General features: G+C 43.0%; 1 long non-coding RNA gene across 2 annotated transcripts; it reads right to left on the bottom strand.

Moving 5' to 3' along the window:
* Positions 1-1,533: 1,533 nt before the first annotated feature.
* LOC121819805 (uncharacterized) lies at positions 1,534-21,680 on the bottom strand. Of its 2 annotated transcripts, XR_009596957.1 has the most exons (3): positions 17,761-21,680; positions 14,051-14,215; positions 1,534-13,075 (listed from the first exon to the last, which is right to left on the bottom strand). It is a non-coding gene; the product is annotated as an uncharacterized LOC121819805 (long non-coding RNA). The 2 variants fall into 2 exon arrangements; XR_006060105.2 differs by having other exon boundaries at positions 14,051-21,680.
* Positions 21,681-23,422: the final 1,742 nt, after the last annotated feature.

Below are 23,422 nucleotides of genomic sequence, written 5' to 3'. Positions count from 1 at the left end.
CAGAAGCCCACCAAGAATCATCTCATTTGAAAAAAGATGTTCCTCTCACCCAGGAAATTCCAAGGGATTTAAGAACTCTGTGTTAGGAACTGGGATCAAAGACCAAATATGGGATCAAAAGCGGTTCCTAATGTTTTTCTCGCTTAAGAAATCAAAAGGGTTTTAGGAACTCTGTGCCAGGAACCCAGGACAGAAACCAATATATATCTTTTTTTCCATTTTCTCACACTGCGCTTCTGACCACTGGCTATAGACTGGAGGTTCCCATGGCCCCCTCTTTGGGTTCAGTCATATCCTAGAGCTGTTCACAGAACTCAGGAAAACAATTTACCTACTGTATTAACAGTGTACTATAAAAGGATATAGTCTTCTCCTGTAGCTCAGTAGGTAAAGAATCTGCCTGAAATGCAGGAGACCCAGCTTTGATCCCTTGGTCAGGAAGATCCCTGGAGAAGGAGATGGCAGCCCACTCCAGTACTTTTGCCTGAAGAATCCTATGGAGAGTAGACTGGGGGGCTACAGTCCATGGAGTCACAAGAGCTGGACATGACTTAGCTACTAAACAATAAAGGATGTAACTCCAGAATAGCCAGATGGAAGAGATGCATAGGGCAAGGTGTGGGAAGGAGGCAGGAAGCTTCCAAGCCCTCTCCAGGTGCCCTACCTTCCCAGCGTCTCTATAGACAGGAAACTCTCCAAACTACGCCCTCTTGGGTTTTTATGGAGGCTTCATTCCAGGGTCCAATTGATTAAATTATTAGTCATTGGCAATTAAGTCAACCTCCAGCCCCTCTCTCCTCCCCACAAGAGGGAGGGGAGGAACTGAATATTCGAACCCTCTAGTTGTGTGGTCAGTTCTCTTAGAAACCAGTTCTTATTCTGTGATTGTCTAGGGGCTTTCCAAAATTCATCCCATTAACATAAACTCAGATGTGGTTGAAAGGAGTTTGTTGTGAACAACATATCAATTTCATGCTTGTAATTTTGAAGCTATTTCAGGAACTGAAGACAAAATGCAAATGTTATAACAAAAGATTCCTGTATCACTCTAATCAATCACAGCAGCACATGCTTCTTAGCAAAGGGGGGAATCAGTAAGTGGTAACAGATCGTCAGTGTTGGGGGTACTGAGAGTTCCTGACATCACAGTGATCACCCCACATGAATAGCAAAATAGAGTTTCTTATTTGAAAGAATTTTGAGAAGGCATTCTTTCCAACTTTGGGTTTCCCTGGGGCTCAGGGGTAGAGAACCCACCTGCCAATGCAGGAGATGTGGGTTCAATCCCTGGGTCAAGGAAATCCCCCCTGGAGAAGAAAATGGCAACCTACTCTAGTTTTCTTGCCTGGGAAATCCCCTGGACAGGGGAGCCTGCCAGACTATGGTCCATGGGGTCGCAAAAGAGTTGGGCATGACTTAGCAACTAACCAACCACAGCAATTCTTTCCAGCTTTAAGTTTCTTGGATACCAAATAGTGTCTCAAATTATATTTAAATAACTTTTAATATTAATAAATGAAAACATGGGTTCAATTTTCCTTTTAAATGTAATTTTTAATGAAGAAAAAATACACAAGTAACTTCATTTTAACATTTTTTATGACTCCACCACCTCATGATATTCCTTCTGATAAGCTCAAAATATATCCATATTCCCACATCATTACTATCATAAGACAAACCAATTAAACCAGTTTTGTTCTTTCATTGAAAATATCTAGGTGATTCAATTAATTTATTTGCATTCTTATTAAAAATCCATGGGAAAACTTTCATCATCAACCAATCAGTATAAAAATAAAGAACAATAGAACGCTTAAAGAACTGCTAACACTTCAGTGCTCAAGAGGCATTTCTGTGGCCTGTGTCCCTTGCATCTGAGTTTTTTCAGCCACCCTATAAGATTAGGTGACTATAAGAAATTTCAGATCACTAAGTAAAGTATATAAAACCCATGCCAGCTTGTAATCACCACTGCCATCTTGCCTAAAAGAACCCATGCTTTCCTGAAATCTTTGTGAACAAAAGTAGTTTAGCTGATAGCCCACATGACCCCAGCAAGAGTACCTGTGAAGGTTCATAACCTCATAACATAACCTCATAACAAGGTTCATAATAATTTGTCTGTCAATGGTGTCCAAAATTCCTGATATAAAAAGCTATAAATCATTAGGCCTCTAAGAATCATGAACACTTGATTGTGTTTGCCATAGATGTCATCATGGAAAATTTTGAAAAGTCTTGAGGGGCTTGGGTGTGCTCAGTCACTCAGCTGTGTTTGAGTCTTTGCAGCCCCTTGGGACTGTAGCCCACCAGGCTCCTCTGTCTATGGGGTTTTCCAGGAAAGAATACTGGAGTGGGTTGCCATTTCCTTCTCCACGGGATCTTCCTCACCCAGGGATCAAGCTCATGTCTCTTGCATCTCCTGCACTGGAAGGCTGATTCTTTACCACTCAGCCACCTAAGAAGCCGTAGAGGGCTTTCTCCCCATATAAGTTGTAAATGCAGAAAGGGTGAAAGCTTAAGTGGGGGATATTGGACTGGATGCAGAAAAGAATTTGGCCAATGAATTCAGATTCACTTTCCATATATCATTTTTTTAAGAGCTTGCTTTTAATTAAATAAAGCATATAAAAAGGGTGCATATTATCAACGTACAGGTTGCTGAATTTTTACAAAGAACATAGTTGTGTAACCAGCATTTTGAACAAAGAAAACCAGGTTATCACTAACTACACAGAAGACCCAGGTAGACTTCCATTCTGAAGGGCAATCCCAAACTGATTGGTTTTCTATGTTTTCTGTAAAAGGTAGCATATAGAGTTCCCCTTTAGCGTCTGTCTGCCTTCACTCACTCCCATGTTTGAGAGTAACCACAGCAATTCACTAGTGGGAACTGTTCCTTCCAACCCCAGTAAAGCGCTCCACTGTGGGGAACATGCCCAGGAGAATTCAGTGTATTACTGATGGGTATTTGGGCCATATACTCGGTTGTTGTCTGGTTTGGGAAAGTTTAAAAAAAAATAATCACACATTTGAGAGAGACAAGTCAGGATGATGCCAACACAGACAAAAATAATAGAGGGACCATTTTACTTGCTTAGATTTCTAGCTTTGTTTTGTTTTGCTTCCCCTGTCCAGCCCCTAGACTCAGGAGAAAAAAGTAGGTCATGCTTCTGAGAACATAACTATTACAAGGAGGAGGAGATTTGGAATTCCAGAGAATGAAGGGGACCCTTGGGTCTGCTCCAATGGACACAGGAAGTTGCACGTGTGTGGAAACTTCAGAGAAGCCATCTGGTCACTGGAAAACCCTCTGCAGACATCTCGGAGCAGCTGGGATGCCTCGCTCCACCCCAGGTTATTATGACTTCAGGCTCCAGTGTCTCAACACGTGAGGCTATCTGGCCATTTCCCACACCCCAAAACTCTCAAGAGAAAGTGAGATAGTGAGATGTGTATTTGATTCAACAAGCAATGGGGCTTAATGAGATAGACTTACCTTTCTATTTTCAATATAAGTTTGACCAAAACCTCCCCTAGCATTCAGCTCACGTTTTCCTCTTATTCGTGAACATGACAGCTAGCCTGCTGAAGATTTCTTTGGGGAACTCACTGTTCTCTGAGCACCTCATTTACTATAACTTGAGGTAAAGCTAGCTTATTTCTACAACATTTCTGTCTGTCTGGGTGCAGTGATTTAATATATCCCTAAATAATTTAGTCAGGAAACTTGGAATTTACTTTCTGATCACCAGTACATAAATTCCAAGTGACTTTGGGATCTAAAGAAAACAACAGTAATCATTTGAGGGAGGAGACTGTGAAAATACAAGGAAGTGTAGTGTTTAGATTCACTAGAAAGATTTTTAAAATATTTATATTAGTATCAAGAACTTATTTATGCTTCATTTCTTGCCAAGGCTTTGAAGAAATTATATGTATATCCTCAAAGTTTTAAAGCATTATTTCATAAAGAATATGCTACTGTTTATAAATGTAAATGTATGAGATGACTTTTAAAGAATTAAGGCTTTTTATTATATTTTTTCTTTTTTCTGCCTTTCTTTACCGTATACGCTTTTTTACTTGTTTTTTTTTTCCCCAAACTTTGTAAATATTCCAGTAATGTGATGGTGGTTTCTAAAAGGACATCTGAAAAACAAATTACTGATTTCTCAGATTGAGTGGGTACCTATTCTCTGGTTCAAGAGCATCAGTCTCCTGATAAAGTTCATGGAAAGGCTTGATGTACAAAAATATGATGATGATAACATTTTTCCAGTTTTGTTGAGAAATTATTGACATACATAACTATATAAGTTTAAGGTATTCAGCATGATGGTTAGATTTACATATGTTGTGAAATGATTACCCATAGATTCAGCTAACATTCAGTTCAGTTCAGTCACTCAGTCTTGTCCGACTCTTTGCGACCCCATGAATCACAGCACACCAGGCCTCCCTGTCCATCACCAATTCCCAGAGTTCACTCGAACCCATGTCCATCGAGTCAGTGATGCCATTCAGCCATCTCATCTTCTGTCGTCCCCTTCTCCTCCTGCCCCCAATCCCTCCCAACATCAGGGTCTTTTCCAATGAATCAACTCTTCGCATGAGGTGTCCAAAGTACTGGAGTTTCAGCTTTAGCATCGTTCCTTCCAAAGAACACCCAGGGCTGATTTCCTTTAGAATGGACTGGTTGGATCTCCTTGCAGTCCAAGGGACTCCCAAGAGTCTTCTCCAACACAGTTCAAAAGCATCAATTCTTCGGCACTCAGCTTTCTTCACAGCCCAACTCTCATATCCATACATGACCACTGGAAAAACCACAGCCTTGACTAGACGGGGGTCTCTGCTTTTTAATATGCTGTCTAGGTTGGTGATAACTTTCCTTCCAAGGAGTAAGTGTCTTTTAATTTCATGGCTGCAATCACCATTATCTTCCCATATAGATTCAATAAAAAGAAAGGAAGGAGAAAAAAGTTTCTCCTTGTGATGAGAACTCTTTCCTAAGTATCTCACAGCAGTGTTCGCTGTAGTCATCGTGTTGTACAGTACATCCTTAGTACTTAGCTGTCTTACAATTGGAAGTTTGCACCTTATGATCACCTTCCTCCAATTCCCCCTCCACTCTCCACGTCTGGTAACCACAAGAGTCTGATCTCTCTTTCCATGATTCTGTGAGTTTGAGGTCATATTGTATTTGTCTTTGTCAGACTTACCTCTCTTGGCACAATGCCGTCAATTTCCATCCATGTTGTTGCAAATGGAAGGATTTCTTAATTTTTCAGGCTGTGTATGTGTGTGTGTGTGTGTGTGTATGCCATTACTTCTTTATCTATTCATTCATCGATGGACAGTTAGGTTGCATGATGATAATACTTAGGGTAGCTATAATATTAAAAAGAAATCGAAAAATATAATAATAACAATAATGTTCTATGTAGACCCTGAAAGCATTAAAGATATAGAGAGTTCTTCTTCCTACCCATGACTGTCAGTTCTTTAAGCCAACACTTTCTGTGCTTTTAGCTTTTTTGTGCCAGTCACTGTGTACTTTAATTTACTTTCAAAATTAATCTTTACAATTACTCTATGAGGTAGGTAATAGAGCCTTCCCCTTTTTACAGATGAGGAAACTGGGCTTAGAGAGGTTAATGCCTTGCAGAAATTACACGGTTATGAGCGACAGAGCTGGAACTTGAATCCCACCCTGACCTGCAGCTTGAGCATCTGCCTCTGCTCTGTCCACTGCTCTTGTACGTGGAAGCCGCCCATGAAGACTGCCGGTAAGGCCAAATAAGTCTGAACTCAGAGGCACTGCCAGGCGGAGAGCCAGAGACTTCAGTTGCTAACTCCAAAGGAAAGACAACTTCCACTGAATCTACTGAAAATAATGAAAACTAGTTCTCCAACAATTTAGGGGACAATATCAGCATTAAAATGTGGTTGTGGTTTTGTCTCTCTTTTTAATCTGGTGACATGAAGGAAATTCCACTGGAGAGTGAGGACTATTATGCCCATTGAATATTTACTTTGTGCTGTTGGGTGTTAGGAATAGAGAAGTGAACAAAACTGGTTCCTACATCAAAACATATAAACATGTGGCCACTGCATCTGTGACACTGGGCACATTGTTTTTCCTCTTAAATCTGCATTTATTTTGAATACCTAGTCAATCTCTTAAGGATTAATAATCCATAGTGGATATCTCTTTGTCTAAATTGCTAAAGTGTATTCTTCCCTACCATATGTAAGTTACTCATAACTTACACCATCAAGTGACTGAATAAGAGTGCAGACTTTTTTTCCTTTAAAAGTTCATTTGAAAATTTTCTGAGTGAACTATAGGTTTAATTTTCTCCTACAAACTTTTCCCACATTTATGTAAGTCTCTCCTTCCATCTTGCCAGGTAGAGTAGCCTTGTGCTAAAATCAAGCTCAAAAACAGATTTATGTTAGGCAGGATCCCAGTGAGACAAAATTCTGGAAAATGAGAGCCAAAGGAGTAGAACTAGCCATGTAGGACACCTGATCCTATTTCTTCTTTGAAAAATGGAATTACTGAAACTTTGAGAAACGAAGTGGCTTGCCTATGCTCAGAAAGAAATAACTAACAAATCCAAGATTTAAACCCAGGCCATCTTTTTTTTTTTTTCCTACAGTCCTATGGTTCATGTCAAATTTAATCCTAAGGTCATAAAAGACCCTAGTGTGTGCTCTGGCCCATCACTTTTTCACAGTGCTTGGATGGCATCACCAACTCAATTGGACATGAGTTTGAGCAAACTCTGGGAGTTGGTGATGGACAGGGAAACCTGGTGTGCTACAGTCCATGGGGTTGCAAAGAGTCAGACACGACTGAGTGACTGAACTGAACTGAACTGGAACAGGCAGATTCTTAGTGGGAAAGCTGGTTGAGTACGTACATGTGAGGGGACTCCCAGCTTCTGGTGTAATCCCAGTCACCTCCCCATTAGCCATCTCTATGCTGCATCTCCCCTGCCTTCTTGGACCAAATTATTCAACAGTGCTAATACCTCTCTTGCCTGAGCAGCAATAGCAAGCACAGCACCTACAGAGAGATATATATTACTTGGGCAGAGGTGGAGAGCACTCGGAGCTATTTAACCAGTTCATTTACAAGGATGTATTGACCCCCCTAGACATGCCACACAGATAGTGATGCAATAATGTTTTAGTAGTAGGAGCTGGTGACAAATCTAGGGCATAGAGAACAGAGAAAAGTGAGAGCGAATGTCACCAAAGTGAAAGTGAAGGTCGCTAAAGCATGCAAGAACGCAGCGCAAAAGCGGGAGAAAATTGGTGACTTAACTGTCTTGATCAAGGTCACATAGCCGCTTGGTACCAGAGCAGGGATTTGAACTCTGGCATTAAGATTAGCCTGGCAGCTTCACATGCTGCTACTCTTCCCATAGACCAGAAGCCATAGTGCCTAGTTTGGGAAACACTTAAACAGGGATAAAGAATGGTACAGAAGCATAAAGGGCAGGGGACAAAAGAAGATGCATATAATCAGTGAAAATGTTTATGGAGAACCTAATTCCTGTGTGTCAGGCACTTACTATGGACTAAACTGTGTCCCTCCCACATCCATATGTTGAAGCCTTAACCCTCAGTGTGACTATATTTGGAGACAAAGCCTTTAGGGAGGTAATTAAGATTAAGTCAGGTCATCAGTATGGAGCCCTATTCCAGCAGGGTAGACGTCCTTATAAGAAGTGGAAGACACCACTGGAGAATGTGTACACAGAGAAAAGGCCATGTGAAGACACAGCAGGAAGGTGGCCATCTGTCAGCCAAGGCCTCAGGAGAAACCAAACCTGCTGGCACCTTGATCTTGGACTCCAAACCTCTGGAGCTGTGAGTAAACCAGATTCAGTTGGCTAAGCTACCTAGTCTGCGGCAGTTTGTTACATCAGCCTGAGCAAACTAATACAGCAAAGATGAACAACAGTGAGGGGCTTCTGGGGACAAATTCTATCTCAGTCTCCTTCTGCTCCAAGCTTGCCTGGCCCCAGAGAAGAGGTGGGGAGCTGACACAGGCAGCTGAAACCCCACCGGGTATTTTCAAGTTACTCAGTGCCATGCTGAAACAAACAGGTAAAAAGACATAAGTAATGATGAAAGTTGTAGAAAGCCATGAACAATTTATCATTTTCTGTGGCTTATCTGTTTGTACGTACTTTGTCTCCTTGGTGGTTTTACAAGAACAAATACTTGTCTCAGAAAACTCATTTCTTGAAAACTCGGAACAAATCTAAACTATCTGGGGCTTCAGATGATCAGTCAAGGATGAATTTCATTGGAAGAATCTGTAGATGGATGTCAGCAAAAACAGCAGAGAAAAGACCTCTGGAATAACCTTTTCTATAAAGCAATTAGAACACTGGCAAAAAAAAATAGTCAGAATCAACTTTTTTCAGAACTCTGGAAATTAATCAAAGACTTGTGGCAAACTGAGAAGAATTTATTCAAGAAACAAGGCTGAATTTCAGAAAGAGCAGCAAGTTGTGTGACATTCAACTTGCTGTGTTTCCCCTCCCCAACTCAACAGTAGCTTTGATAATCAACAGCCCACAAGGACAGTGAGAATCAGCAGCCTGGCAACCACAGGAGGAGGCAGAATGGGGCTGGAACCCCTTCAAAGCCCTCTTCCCAGGTGATTGTTATTATTTGATCTATCTGGTGGTTCTTGGGAGACTCACTCACAAAGTTGTCTTTATTTAAATTGACTTGAAGTTTTACTCACTGTGAAAAATCCTTTGCCAAGAGGCATTAGTTGAAAACAGTACAGCTGCCTAAGGTGGCAAATAATATTTGGGTCAAACAGTAGGCCAGCCAAAAATCTTAGAAGAGACATCTGGGGAATGAGATATCTATGCTGTCCGACTCTATGCGACCCCATAAACAGCAGCCCACCAGGGATTCTCCAGGCAAGAACACTGGAGTGGGTTGCCATTTCCTTCCCCAATGCATGAAAGTGAAAAGTGAAAGTGAAGTCACTCAATCATGTCCGACTCTTAGTGACCCCATGGACTGCAGCCCACCAGGCTGCAGCAAATCCGTCCATGGGATTTGCCAGGCAAGAATACTGGAGTGGGGTGCCATTGCCTTCTCTGGAGATATCTACAGAGAACCCTGAAAAACTTTGACATGTTCCTGGGAATCTAGAGTGCTACATGCATGTCCAGGGCTATGCACATGCTCAGGAAAGACCCAAGAAGGACCAGGCTGACCCTGAGGCTCTACACAAGCAGGAAGTTAAGGCTTAGACAGAGTTGGAATCTGCGTGTCTGAATGTCAAAGGTGTTTCCCAGAGACTTGCAGTGTTCCTCAGCAAAGACTGTGAGGCTTACCAGTTCCAAGCATTTACTCAGGTTTCTGGGGCTTCCCTGGAGGCTTGGGGTACAGAATCTACATTCCAATGTGGGAGACATGGGTTCGATTCTTGACCTGAGAAGATCCCACATGCTGCAGAGAATCTAAGCCCATATACAACTACTGAGCTTATGCAGGAGAGCTTGGGAGCCACAACTACCGAGACCAATGCTGCAGCGGCTGAAGCCCGCACTCCCTGGAGCCTGTGCTCCACAAGAGAAGCCTGCACGGAGAAGCCTGCGCACTGCAACAAGAGAGCGGCCCCACTCACCGCAGCAAGAGAAAAGCAACACAGCAACGAAGACCCAGCGCGGCCAGAGACAAACGTGAAATAGCTAGATCCAATTACTTTTTAAAAACCAGGCTTCTGTCCGATCATTAACCACGAAGCTAAATAAGCGGAGACTTTAATAGCCACACGAGACAAAATATACAGAACTCAACTACAGAATTAGTTCAGAAAACAGGTCATCACTAAACAAAGGACCAACAACACTAGCTGCTGAGTGGAGAGACATCGATTTCCAGAGTTACCATGTCATGTTTTTTAATGTACCATTTTCAACAACAAAAATATGAAACATTTAAAGAAACAAGAAAGTTTGGCCATACTAGGATGAAAAAGCAGTCAATAGAAACTGTGTGGGAGCCCAGATGCTGGGCTTACTGAACAAAGGTTTTAAATTAGCTCTTTGAAATATGTTCAAAGAATTCAGGAAAACTATGCCTAAAGAACTAGAGCAAAATATGAGGAAAATGGCTTACCAAATAAAGAGATGAAAATTATTAAAAAGAACCAAGTAGAAACTCTGGAGTTAAGAAGTACAGTACTGAAATGGAAAAAGTCACTAGAGGAGTTCCACAGCATATTAGAGCTGGCAACAGGAAAAAAATCAATGAACTTTGAGACAGGTCAGTTGACATTATCCAGTTTGAGGAAAAGAAAAAAACAAATGAAGAAAAATGAACAAAGTATCAGAGAGCTGAGAGACAATACAAGAATAGCAAAATATGCATAGTGGGAGTACCAGAAGAAGAGAGAAAGGATCAAAAGGAAAAATGAAGAAATAATGGCTGGAAACTTCCCAAATTCGATGAAAAACACTAATCACCCAAGAAGCTGAAAACAACAACAATGAAAACAACTCCAAGTAGGATGAATTTTAAAAATGAACACAGACAATAATCAGATCATAATCTAAGAGAACACTTAGACCATAACCAAAGCTTAAGAGAAAGAAAGAATCTTGAAAGCAGCAAGAAAGTGGTTCATCATGTACAGAAGACTTTCAATAAGATTAAAAACTGATTTCTCATCGGAAGCCATGGAAATCAGAAGGCAGTGGAATGATGTATTCAAAATACTGAGCGAATTCTAGGTCCAGCAAAACTACCTTTCAAAAATGAGAAAGAAAGCAAGATATTCCCGGATAAACAAAAACTGAAAAAGAAAATCCGTTACTAGCAAACCTGCCCTACAAAAAAATACTGAAAGGACTTTCAAGCTTAAGTGAAAGCTCTAGACAGTAACATGAATCCATATGGAGAAATGAAGAGCACTGGCAAAAGGTAACTACGTAATAAATAGAAAAGGCAGCGTAACTGTGTTTTTTGGTTTTAATTCTTTTTTCCTTCTATTTGATTTGAAAGACAACCACATAAAATAACTATAAATCTGTGTTGACAGTCAAACAATGTAAGAAGACGTGATTTGTTTGACAACAACAGCAAAGGAGATGGGAGAGAATGGAGCTACACAGGAGCAAAGTTTTTGTCTACTTGTTGTTAAGCTGTTATTAATTCAAAATGGACTTCCCAGGTGGCACTAGTGGTAAGGAATCCACCTGCCAATGCAGGAGACACAAGAGACTTGGGTTCTATTGCTGGGTCTGGAAGATCCTCTGGAGGAGGAGATAGCCACTCACTCCAGTATTCTTGCCTGGGAAATCCCATGGACAGAGGAACCTAGCAGGCTACAGTCCATGGGGTCACAAAGAGTTGGATATGACAGTGACTGAGCACACGAACTATTAATTCAAACTAGACTGTTATAAATTAAGATGATAATTGTAACTCCCAAGTCAACCATTAAGAAAACTTTGGAATAATCTGTGGTACAGATGATTAAATCCAGCAAAGCCTCACTAGTACAAGCAAAACAGTGGTAAAGCCAGTATGGATTGGTGAAATCTCTAAAGAAAGGAAATTCTTCATTGAGGACATCATTTTTATTAACTAATTAACCAATTAGTTTATCAATACACAGTGACTGGAAGAGCCTACAAGATGTTCTTTCATTCGCCTTAGACTGAGGGTCTATTATGCGTCAGGCACTGTTTGATGCTGTAGAACAGAGGCTTAGCTGAATCTGTCTTAATGAAGAGCTTCCCCATGGACCCATAACTTCTAGCAAGGTGTCTATTTCCGTTATTTTAATTTCCTAATAACGCTGGTCTCCCTTGATGGTCTCCCTCATTAACCATCTTCACATCTAATCTAATCCATTCACTCACGCAGCAAATATGTGCTGAATTCCTGCTCTGTGTCATCTGTTAGCGATACAGTGGGGAACAAGGCAGGTGGCATTCTCGTCCTCCTGGCCTCAGGGAGCTTCCATGTCATGCGTTATGCTGTGCGATGTATGGCAAGGGGTGAATGTGCTAGGAAGAAAATCAAAACCCAGGTATAGGGAGGGGATGCTTTTGGGTAAGGTGATAAGGAAAGAATAGAAAACTCGATAAAATGCAAAGATCTGGGGAAGGAGTGTTTCAGGAAGGGGAATAACTATAAAAACTGAGGGGGACCACTGAATCCTGAATGCTCTAGAGCCTGTGCTCTGCAACAAGAGAAGCCACCACAGTGAGAAGCCCGGGCCCCACGACTAAAGGATAGACCAGGCTCACCACAGCCAGACGGAGAAGGCAATGGCACCCCACTCCAGTCCTCTTGCCTGGAAAATCCCATGGACGGAGGAGCCTGGAAGGCTGCAGTCCATGGAGTCGCTGAAGGTCGGGCTCGACTGAGCGACTTCACTTTCACTTTTCACTTTCATGCGCTGGAGAAGGAAATGGCAACCCACTCCAGTGTTCTTGCCTGGAGAATCCCAGGGACGGGGGAGCCTGGTGGGCTGCCGTCTGTGGGGTCACACAGAGTCGGACACGACTAAAGCGACTTAGCGTAGCCACAACCAGAGAAAAGCCTGTGGAGCAACGAAGACCCAGCACAGCCAAGCGAGTAAACAATCACATAAAATTGGTTTTTAAAAAACTGAGGCAGAAAGAGCGATACCTGCGAGGATTAGGAAGGTGGCCACCGTGAGTGGGGTCTCTTCTGTCAACATTCAGCCTGCCTTCTGCGGCTCCGACTACAATCCAGTCCTTAGCTGTGGCACTCACATCTAAGTTGCTTCAAGAATCTTCTTATTCTTTGTGCCCCAAGTCTGTGTCCCACATAATTTATTCTACACTCCACTGCCAGAAACATTTTCCAGAACACTTTCATCTTGTCACCTCACAGTTAAGGGTTCCAATGGCCCCTACTGCGGCCAAGCCCCTCCGTTCCCCCACAGCATGTACTGGTTTCCGACCTTGTACCGGACACTTTTCTGGGCACTGTGCCTCCACCAGGGCAGCACGAAGACCACCTTCCTGCTCTCACAGGGCTTTCGTTCCTGAAGGACAAGACAGACACCAGACACATATCAAGATAACTTCAGGTAATAGTGTTGTTGTTAGTCACTCAGCCATGTCCAACTCTTCGTTCCCCCATGGACTGTAGTCTGTCTGTGGAATTCTCCGGGCAAGAATACTGGAGTGGGTAGCCATTCCCTTCTCCAAGGGATCTTCCTGACCCAGGAACTGAACCCACGTCTTCCGCATTGCAGGCAGATTTTTAACATCTGAGCCACCAGGGAAGCCCAAGGCAATAGTAAGTGCCAACAAGAAAACAGAGAAATCGTGACAGAGGGGATGACCTGAAGAGTTCTGAGGTGGTCTGGAAAATCTGGGCGTGGAATCTGTTCCAAGAGTGGGAACCGCAGGTACCAGAGCCCTAACGTCGGGCCCTTCAGGGGCTGACCTCCTTGGGGAAGTATCCATCCTTCTAGCTAAGTGCTTGTCAGAAAGGTCAAGTGTGCTACCCTCCTGAAGACTACAAGACCAGAGCACAAGAACCCTTTCTAATTCTTACCAGACCACCTGGCGTGCTGACCTCCTGGGGAACTCAACTGAATCAAGCTCAGTGTCCTAATCGGGCAGGTGGGGTCACAGAGTGTTGAGCTCCAATCCGACCTTAACTCACGTTCCTAAACCTTTTTAAGCTAGCATCCTCTCTGTCCTCCCCTCTCTGGGTAAAACTTGGCAAAGTTTATACACTTTAATAAATCAATATTATATGAATATAAAATTTCAGAACACAAGTTATTCTTTGCCTCATTAGATAAGTCTCCTCTCAAGAATGAAAATGTTTTACCTGCTGGACTGATTTAGTTAACTCTTTGAAGAAGCATTTAAACTTTTGAAATTGATATTGACGATAGTGACTTGTGGAAAAAGCTTTATCTTGATATAGCAGTTTTGTTTAAAGATGTTTGTTGAAAGGTTGTCATTGCTTTACTCATTGAATTAATATTAATAATTAATATTACCTTTGCGCCTCCCCTGGTGGCTCAGCGGCAAAGAGCTTGCATTGCTGGAAATATAATGAGATACAGGTTCCGTCTCTGGGTCAGGAAGATCCCCTAGAGGGGGACATGGCAACCCACTCCAGTATTCTTGCCTGGAGAATCCCATGGACAGAGGAGCCTGGCAAGCTAGGGTCACAAAGAGTCGGACATGAGTGAAATGACTCAGTACACATGCAATATTACCCTGAAGCGCTTCTGTGTGTTAGGCATGGCACATATTCCTGGGTGTACAGGATAAGTAAAATATACACATTCTATTGTCCTTATAGTTTACAATCTTGTTGGAGATACAGGTTAGGAAATAATAAAAGAGACAAATACATAATTTTGGCTTATGATACATTCTATTAAAGAAACAAACAGCGTACAGGACAGAGAATAACAGGGAAAATTTTGCATAGAAATTTGTGGTCAGGGAACACCTTACCTTTAAACATTGACTCAGCTGTGTAAACAAAAGGGATGAATTTCACAAATTTTATTAGATTCTAAATAATTTGCTTAACACTGACAGGTAGTTTCTGATGTTCCAGTATATCTTTGTACATTCTTACAGAAAGGATGGGTTAGCTGTGTCCTACAACCATTCACCACTCACCATGTGTTTATAGTATATTATCATTGTAAATTAAGAATACTCACCAAGGGGGTGACACTCTGTTCTTTGTATCCCTGGAGCATATTCTCTACCAGTCATTTGAGCTGGATAGAGTGACAGTGTGTTTCCCAATGAGATCTATCCCTCTGAGGAGTTCCAAGCATGCAGATGGCTGTGGTCTCCTGGTGGTCAGGTCCTACAGCTACACAGCAAAAGCCCTGCAGGGTACACACTTCGCCTGGCTAGAACATGGTGTCCATGGAACATCTGGGGGACACTGGGGTTGGAGACCAGTGACTATGTCAGTCCCATGGCCACAGGCCTCATCCCACCCTTGACCTGAGACTTCACAACCCTAGGCTGTGGGTCCTGTGAGGCCCACAGGAGAGCATAGACGAATTAGGGCCGATGCTTCAGGACCTCACAGAGTTAGTACAGGAAAGCACTTATGAGTCCAGTTAAATGGTTTGTTCTGAAGCAGCTGCCCCAGTCTTCTCAGGAGCATGAGAAGCATGAAGCAGGCTTGGAGAGCTGTGTCTGTGCATGCCCAGCGCAGACAGAAATTATTGTGAATACCAGCAACCAACAAACACATGTGGAGCATCCCTCCCTGCATTCCTGAAGGGAATGTGGAAACACTAATAATGAGAAGGACGATTAGAAAGTCACAGGACAGAATTTGCTTGGTGAGATCCCTGAGCTGGTTTTAAGCAATCTGCGGTGTTCTGAGCAGGAGCCCCCAGCAAAGAAACATGTCTAGGATTGTTGGACGACTATCAGTTAGCAGTTCATCAGATAAAACAAAAGTGTTTCTAGTCCAGGCCTGCAACAGGTGGAGAATGATAAGGATAGCAATCAGGGAGTCAAGGGGGAGACGCCTGTGTGAGGCCGAGTAACCTGGATGTGTGGCCATTTCTTTTCTCTTCAGATGAGTTCCCAGTGCGGGGAATACTTACTTAGTCCTAAGACTGAACTCAAATAAGAACCTTAGGTATAAATTAATCACCGTTATGACAGCCAGTAATTCCCATAAGCATTTCTGACCAAGGATGGTTTCTTCCTTTTATTCATTCACCAACATTTGTTGAGCGCCTACTATGTGCCAGGTACTACTGCTGCTCTGCCGTCAGTGCCTCCAAAGGTCAAAGAGACAGTCTCCGCCCTCACAGAGTTCACATCCTAGTGGAGTTGGTGGGGGAGACAGAAAATAGACTAATAAATAAGCAAGTGCTATGAAAAGCACTAGAGCAGGTAAGAAGGGGGTGAGGGTGCAGGGTGATGCCAAGGGGGCCTTCAGAAAAACCCTCTTTAAGGGATATAGCATAGAGGGATCAAGGAGGCCCTTCTGATAAGTGACATCTGTGTAGACAGTACAGAGTAAACTGTCTGGGAAGATGTAGGGAGAGGATTCCCACAGAACAGGAGAAGCAAGTGCAAACCCTGGGGCAAGGAGTGTTCTTGGCATGGTCGAGGAAAAGCAAGAAGCTGTGCGGCTGAGCAAATGAGGGAGAGGATGGTAGGGAATGAGATCAGAGATGTAGGCAGGGGTTGGACTGTGTTAAGCCATGAAAAGATAGGAGCTATGGAAATGTTTTGAGCAGAGAACTGATGGTATCTACTTCAGACTTTAAAGCAGTCACTCTGGCTGAGTGTACAAAACAGAGAGGAAGCAGGAATAGCCCAGGGAGGACACAAGGGAGTTAGATCATTCACAGGTTGTTAACATGAGATTCCCCAGCCATACCAGGGAGCCTTGGTGAAGGTGAGTTAAGAATGAGTCGCATTTCAAAATTATAGAATTTCAGTTCATCAGAAAGTCTGTGACTGCCACAGTCTTATATAGTAGCCACTAACCACATGTATATATTGACAACTTGAAATGCAACTAGTCTGAATTGAGACGTTCTGTGAGTGTAAATTACACTGAGTTTCAAAGACTTGGTGCCCCCCCCCAAAAGAAAGAAAAGAACAAGGAAAAAAAACAGAAACTAGAATGTGAAGCAATTCATTAAAAATTTTATACTATACTAATTAAAAGTTGAAATGATAATGTTTCCAATATACTGAGTTAAATAAAACAGACTCTTTTCTCTCCTTAGAATTTTTATCGCATAATAGCACATATGCCACATGTTAACATTTTACTATATATTGTATTCCCAGGTGGCTCAGTGGTAAAGAATCCGCCTGCCAAGGCAGGAGAAGCGGGTTCAGTCCTTGAATTGGGAAGACTTCTCCAGATCCCCTGGAGAAGGAAATGGCAACCTACCCCAGTACTCTTGCCTGGGAAACCCCATGGACAGAGGAGCCTGGTGGGCTACAGTCCGTGGGGTCACAAAGAGTCAGACACGACTGAGTGACTAGATTACAACCACAGCCCTGTTAGCCACACAGTTTAAATGCTTGATCTTGGATTGAAAGGAACATCATGAGTGCCAAGCTATTGGCAAGCTGCTCTGAGAATTTTCAAGTTTGTCTGAACATGGGCATTCATAGAGCAAGCTGTAGACAAGTTTTGATAAAAAGAATAATGTGGCCTCTCTTCTCAAAGGACTTAATTTAGCAAAGTAATGACAAAGGAAAGTAATCTCATTTAAATTAGGACCACATTTTTCAAATGAAATCAAACGCTTCTATTACAGGCTCTTTCTCTTTTTCCTGCTACCTCTGACCCCATGGCCTGCAAATCACATTCCTTATGGTGGAGTTCAGTCGTTAACGTATGTAAATATGACTTACTTTAGGGCTCATGGAATCTAGACATTAGGGCTAAAGTTTATCCCCTCAACCAGGAGGAAGCAAATCCTTCTTAGACTTGGAAAAACCTGCTCTAGAAATTAACTTCACCTATTTCTTTTTACTTTTTAAAATGGAGCTACTAGGAAATTTAAAATTAAAATTTGTGGCTCACATTATATTTCTGCTGGACATCACTGGTATTATAAACTGACTTACTTATACAAAGAAATCCTTTGTGATTTCAAGACTTGAACATTTTTCTAAAATGTGTTGTCCATTTTCTGGTTTTAGTAGGCAAAGTTATGCAAAATATAGTTAACGTAATTAGACTTACTTTCATTAAGCAGCTGAGCGTGTCAGTGATTTTGCATCATCAAAGCTTTGTTCTAAACATCTCGGTGTTCTGGTTCTCGTAGAGATGGTAAAATGGCTCTTCCGCGCTGGCTTTGCCCTTGGAGGGGCCCCTGGCCTGGAGACCTGAGCTTCACACGTTCAGAACACGAACTTCAGAGGTTTCCTGGCTGAGCGCCTAAGGACAAATTTCTCAAGAGTTCATATGAGAACAGTGACTTCCCAAAAGGACAGGCTTTTCTGGGTCATTCTATCTGGCTTCTTGCTAATTAATTTTTTCACCTGTCAAAGGTATCATGGGTTGGGCCCCAAATCCAGGTGGGGCAATGCAAGCTACAGGGTGGATCCATTGCGCAGGGGCCAAGCTGTGCTAAAGATGAACGGCCTTACACATGCAAGGCTGCGTGTGGGAACGGGGTGGGCAGACCTCACAGAGATGGCCACTAACGTGAGCTCACCTCAGCTGTATGTCTCCCAGTACCCCCTCAGCTTTCCAACATCTCACTTCCCAGGAATAATCGAGCTTTACAGGAACAAGTTAAACTGTTCAGATCCTCTAAAGGTGGCCATACCCACTCAGAAAACAATAAGAAAGGAATCATCAGGAATCAGAACATTTGGGTTAGACAATCCCTTCGCCCTACTCTCTGTGGAAGAGATTGTTCAGGAGGCAAATCCATCAGTATTTGGAGTCTGCTTGGTAGGCAAAGACTAGGAGTAGTAGAGATAGAAGGGTGTCCTAAACATTTGGAAAAGGGAGAGAGGTTAAATCATAACGCCAAATCGCCCCGTAGGTTGAAGAGCCATTTCTATTGCTTAGCTTGGAGTAAATATTCAAGAGCTATTTATGGTCTGCATGCATGTCCAATCTAAGAGTCAGTGAGACAGAATGATTCCTGGGGCAGAGCAAGACACGACTGAAGTGTTAACATATCTTCTGGAGGAATGAGTTAATCACCCACAGAAGCTCAGAAAGGAGGGGGTTTCAGAAGCAAGCTTTGGCTGTGCTTATTGGTATCATCCCAGGAGACCAGGGTGAGTTTATTGGAGGTGGATTAGAGGTCACTGAGGACATAGAGGGCCCAACTGAGGAGAAGGACATATCTGGCTGTCAGAGCCCAGATCATCCAATATCTGAGTCCTAGAATTATTAATATGTCACTAGGTTCTTAATCCAGGATCACTCAGCTGACAATTCGACTTCCTGCAGCTTTCCACTGTGAGATACTGTGCTAATGAGATTTATTTGATTATCTAGCCTAAGAGTTATATTTTTCTATCCTGGTTAATTGAATTTATAGTTAAAGATAGCAACATTTTTGAGCAAAGAATTTATTCACAGAGGGAAGCATTTAAATGAATTGTGCCTTCAAGTCCACGAGACTTACTCAAATGGCGGATTTAGTAAGTCCAGCTAGTGCATCCTTCCTATTGAGATCCCTGTGTGCTACTGAATTCCACTGCCTTCCAACGCAGTCTTCAGCAGTGAGTACAAAGAATCACATTCCAGTCTGACTGAGATGGCCAACTTGGAATCTGTAAGTCCAATCAGCTGTCCAGAGCCCCACACTTTGGATAGCTGTGTGGACTATAGGGGTTGTTGTTCAGTCAGTCTCTCAATTGTGCCCGACTCTTTGCAGCCCCGGGGACTGCAGCACACCAGGCTTCCCTGTCCTTCACCATCTCCCAGAGTTTGCTCAAACTCATGTCCATTGAATCAGTGATGCCATCCATCCATCTCGTCCTCTGTCGTCCCCTTCTTCTCCTGCCTTCAATCTTTCCCAGTATCAGGGTCTTTTCTAATGAGTCGGCTCTTAGCATGGAGTGGCTAAGTATTGGAGCTTCAGCTTCACCATCAGTCCTTCCAATGAGTATTCAGGATTGATTTCCTTTAGGATTGACTGGTTGGATCTCCTTGCAGTCCAAGGGACTCTCAAGGTGTTGAGAAGAGAAAGAAACTGAGCTGAATGTTTACTTACCTGAAAACAGCTCTTGGAGGTTTTTTTCAAAGGTCAGTCTCTGTTATCAGCATTTTGATGTATGAAAATATAAAATCAGTGTTATAGTTTCTTCATGCCTGCTGTATAGTCAGGCCACTCAAGATGGGTGCCCTCTTGCTCTCTGTACATCCTCTGCTCAAACAGTGCCTGCTACACCTACACCCTCCTCACATGACTGACCTTCCTACATACTGGCCCCAGTATTGATTTTGAATCAATATTGACTCAAAAATACTGATTATTTTTGAATCAGTGTTTCATATAACTTTTTCTCTTTTTAAAATGTTTTATTATTTTAATATTTATCTCATTTTATTTTTCCCTGGTGGCACAGATGATAAAGAATCCACCTGAAATGCAGAAGACCCAGGTTTGATCCCTGGGTTGGGAAGATCCCCTAGAGGAGGAAATGGCTGCCCACTTCAGTATTCTTGACTGGAAAATTCCATGAACAGAGGCAGACTACAGTCCACGGGGTTGCAAAGAGTCAGACATGACTGAGAGCACATGCATACGCATACTGGTTATGAAGGTAATGTCAGAGCTGAGAAACCAAAGGGGACACAGGGAAGAAATCTTGAGAGGGACAAAAGTGGACATTTCTACTTCCCCTGGAGATGGAGAGACAACAGGCGGTGTCCCAGGGTTAGCACTGTCTCACTGGGTCTATGAAGGAGATGCAGCCAGCAGTGGGCACACAAACCGAAGCAGGGGCTGGGGCTGGGTGGAAATACCTCAGCTTCTCCCTTCCTCTTGCCTTGTCGTCTTCTACCAATTCCTCCCAATGACTGAATTTAGCAGTGAGGAGGCAAGGGAGCCTGGAAAATACATTTCCCTACTTTAAAGGGCTAGACAGAGAAGGGCCAATCTTGAATCTAACGGCAAATAGACACTATGCAAAAATCAGCAATGTAGTGGTAAGTAAGCCACAACTATAGCAATGGGTGGATGGGGATGGGGAAAAGAGAGACTGAAAGTTTACTGTAGCCAGTGATTAAAGAGAGGAGTTGGTGGCCCACAAGGACTTTCTTCTGTTTATCTTGAGCAAACGTGATTATCAAATATTTTAAAGGATTTTTGGGAAAGTGAGGGAGAGTGTCATTAGAATGAGCTAAAATCCAGGAAGCATAAACTAGTAGGAAGTATTAAAGAATAAAGCATGCTTGGTTTGCAAAATAAAAGATTTAGAAGTAGCGCTGAACTAACTTCTTATGGATACAACTCATTATAATAAAGGTGGTCTAGAAGCATGGAGATTAAAAACAGAGTGAGTTTCATCCTGACTGAGGAGGAACCCCAAACCAGGACAGAGTCAGCCCCAGCTCTGGAAGAGAGTGGAAGGCTATAGGTCTGGACCTGCACGTGTCTCACTCTAGGACTGCAGAGGGCAATCCCAGCTGATGTTTGCAAGGCTGTCTCATCCCTGGGGTGAGTAACTATCAGCTAGTCACTCATTCCAAGCTGACTCCCTGTAGTGTACTGAGAACTATTCTAAGTAATGCCAAGAAGAAAGCAAACAAATAATAGGAACGCCTCAACCCTTCATGGGAGCCAGAACAGTATAGTCTATCCCACTGGGAGGAGGAGAGGGAGGGATGCTCCTGGCAGAGAGTGATTAGAAAAAACATTCAATCCCTACTTCCTGGGTTACTCCTAGTTCTGGTAGACACATTTATGGTAGTTTAACATGCACTAGGGACACATCTTTGTCGTTAATAAAGATAATACTCCAAAGTCCAGTATGTCCCCCTGGGTCCTAGTTTATTCAGTTTAATTCAGCAAATGTTTGTTTGCATGCAAGCTAAGTCGCTTAAGTTGTGTCCAACTCTTTGCGACCCCGTGGACTGTAGCCTGCCTGGCTCCTCTGTCCATGGGATCCTTCAGGCAAGAATACTAGAGTGGGTTTCCATGCCCTCCTCCAGGGAATCTGCCCCTCCCCCCCCCCCCCCCCCCCCCCCCCCCCCCCCCCCAGATCAAACCCACATTGCTTACATCGCCTGCATTGGCACGTGGCTTCCTTACCACTAGCGCCATCTGGGAAGCCCAACAAACATTTCAGTTCAGTTTAGTCGCTCAGTCGTGTCCAACTCTTTGCGACCCCACGAATCGCAGCACGCCAGGCCTCCCTGTCCATCACCAACTCCTGGAGTTTACTCAAACTCATGTCCATCGAGTAACATTTATGGTGTATCAATTCTGTGCTCAGAACTAGAGATACAGAGACAAACATTTTCTTTAAAAAGCATGGATCCTGCTCTCAGGAGCAAAATCCATCCGGTTTCAATCTGGAAATTCCTGCCAGAGACTTGAGTCCTCTGCAGGTTCTTGCAGAGGGTAGGCAGTGACTTCCCCACCAACACAAAGCGGTGGTGTAGTCAGGGCAATGTGAAGCTGACCTGAGCCGGTTCTACAGCCCTCCAGTCACTCCATCTGAGGGCTGGTTCTCAAGAAGGGAAAGGTTTTTTGACTTAGCCTCCTAAAAAGAAGTTCAGTGCTCTTTTCAGCAGCACTACAGTAAAATTAGAGACATGGAGATGACGAGCACGGCCCCTGAGGAAGAGTAACAAACAAATTGAAATGAAGCATTTCATATTTTTCTAAATAAGTGGAGCACAGGGCTTCCCTGGTGGCTTAAAAGGTAGAAAAACTGCCTGCAATGCAGGAGACCCAGGTGTAGTTCCTGGGTTAGGAAGATCCTTTGGAGAAAGGAATGGCCACCCACTCTAGTATTCTTGCCTGGAGAATCCCATGGACAGAGGAGCTCGGTGGGCTATATAGTCCATGGGGTTGAAAAGAGTTGGACACGTCTGAAGCGATTAACACACAGAGGATTTTTAGGGCAGTGAGATACTCTGCATGATGCCATAATAATGGATGCATGACATCACATTTGTCCAATCCCATAGAATGCGTACCATCAGGAGAGCACCGTAATGTGAACCATGGGCTTTGGGTGACAACAATGTCACTGCAGCTTCACATATGGTAACAAATGTCCACTCTGGTCGGGGATGTTGACCACAGTGGAGGCTGTGCATGTAGGGACCAGCAAGAGGGTTGGGGGGCTTGTGGGGAAATCTCTGTACCTTTGATTCAACTTTGCTGTGAACCTAAAATGGCTCTTTTTAAAAAAAACTTATTTTTTTATGACTAAAAATAAACAAAAGAAGTTAAGACAGCTGAATAAACTCCCTGGAACAGCCAGACAGAGGTGAGGCAGGCCCCTGAGCCACTCTGCAGGGGCCTAAGGAAGTTCAAACAGTTCTACAGCGTGAGGACCACACAGGCCAGCTCTGCCTCCTCATCTGGCAGGGGGAAGAGGGTAGAGACTGGCATATCGTAGTCTAATTTCCCCCTCTTATACTAATGCTTTGCAAAAAAACCTAAGTAATTTAGCTTACTCCAGTATTATCATTTACTTTTTGATTTACTAATAAGTAGGGGGAAAATATATCTGAACAAATTTCTTATATTGTAAATCTTTTTCTTCATAAAACAAGTCACGTCCAAACCTGGACATCCTTGGTATAGAATCTCATCTACTGGAACATATATTTGCCTTGGAAAATTAAATTTGTAAGCATAATCAAGGCCGTAGATAGCCAGCCAAGTGTGTCTGCTTACTCAGTCATGGGATATTGAGTA

The sequence above is a fragment of the Ovis aries genome, chromosome 1, assembly GCF_016772045.2.
Source record: "Ovis aries strain OAR_USU_Benz2616 breed Rambouillet chromosome 1, ARS-UI_Ramb_v3.0, whole genome shotgun sequence".
Lineage (NCBI taxonomy): Eukaryota > Metazoa > Chordata > Mammalia > Artiodactyla > Bovidae > Ovis > Ovis aries.
The sequence above is the reverse complement of the archived record's forward strand: the minus strand, read 5'-3'. Positions and strand labels throughout refer to the sequence as shown.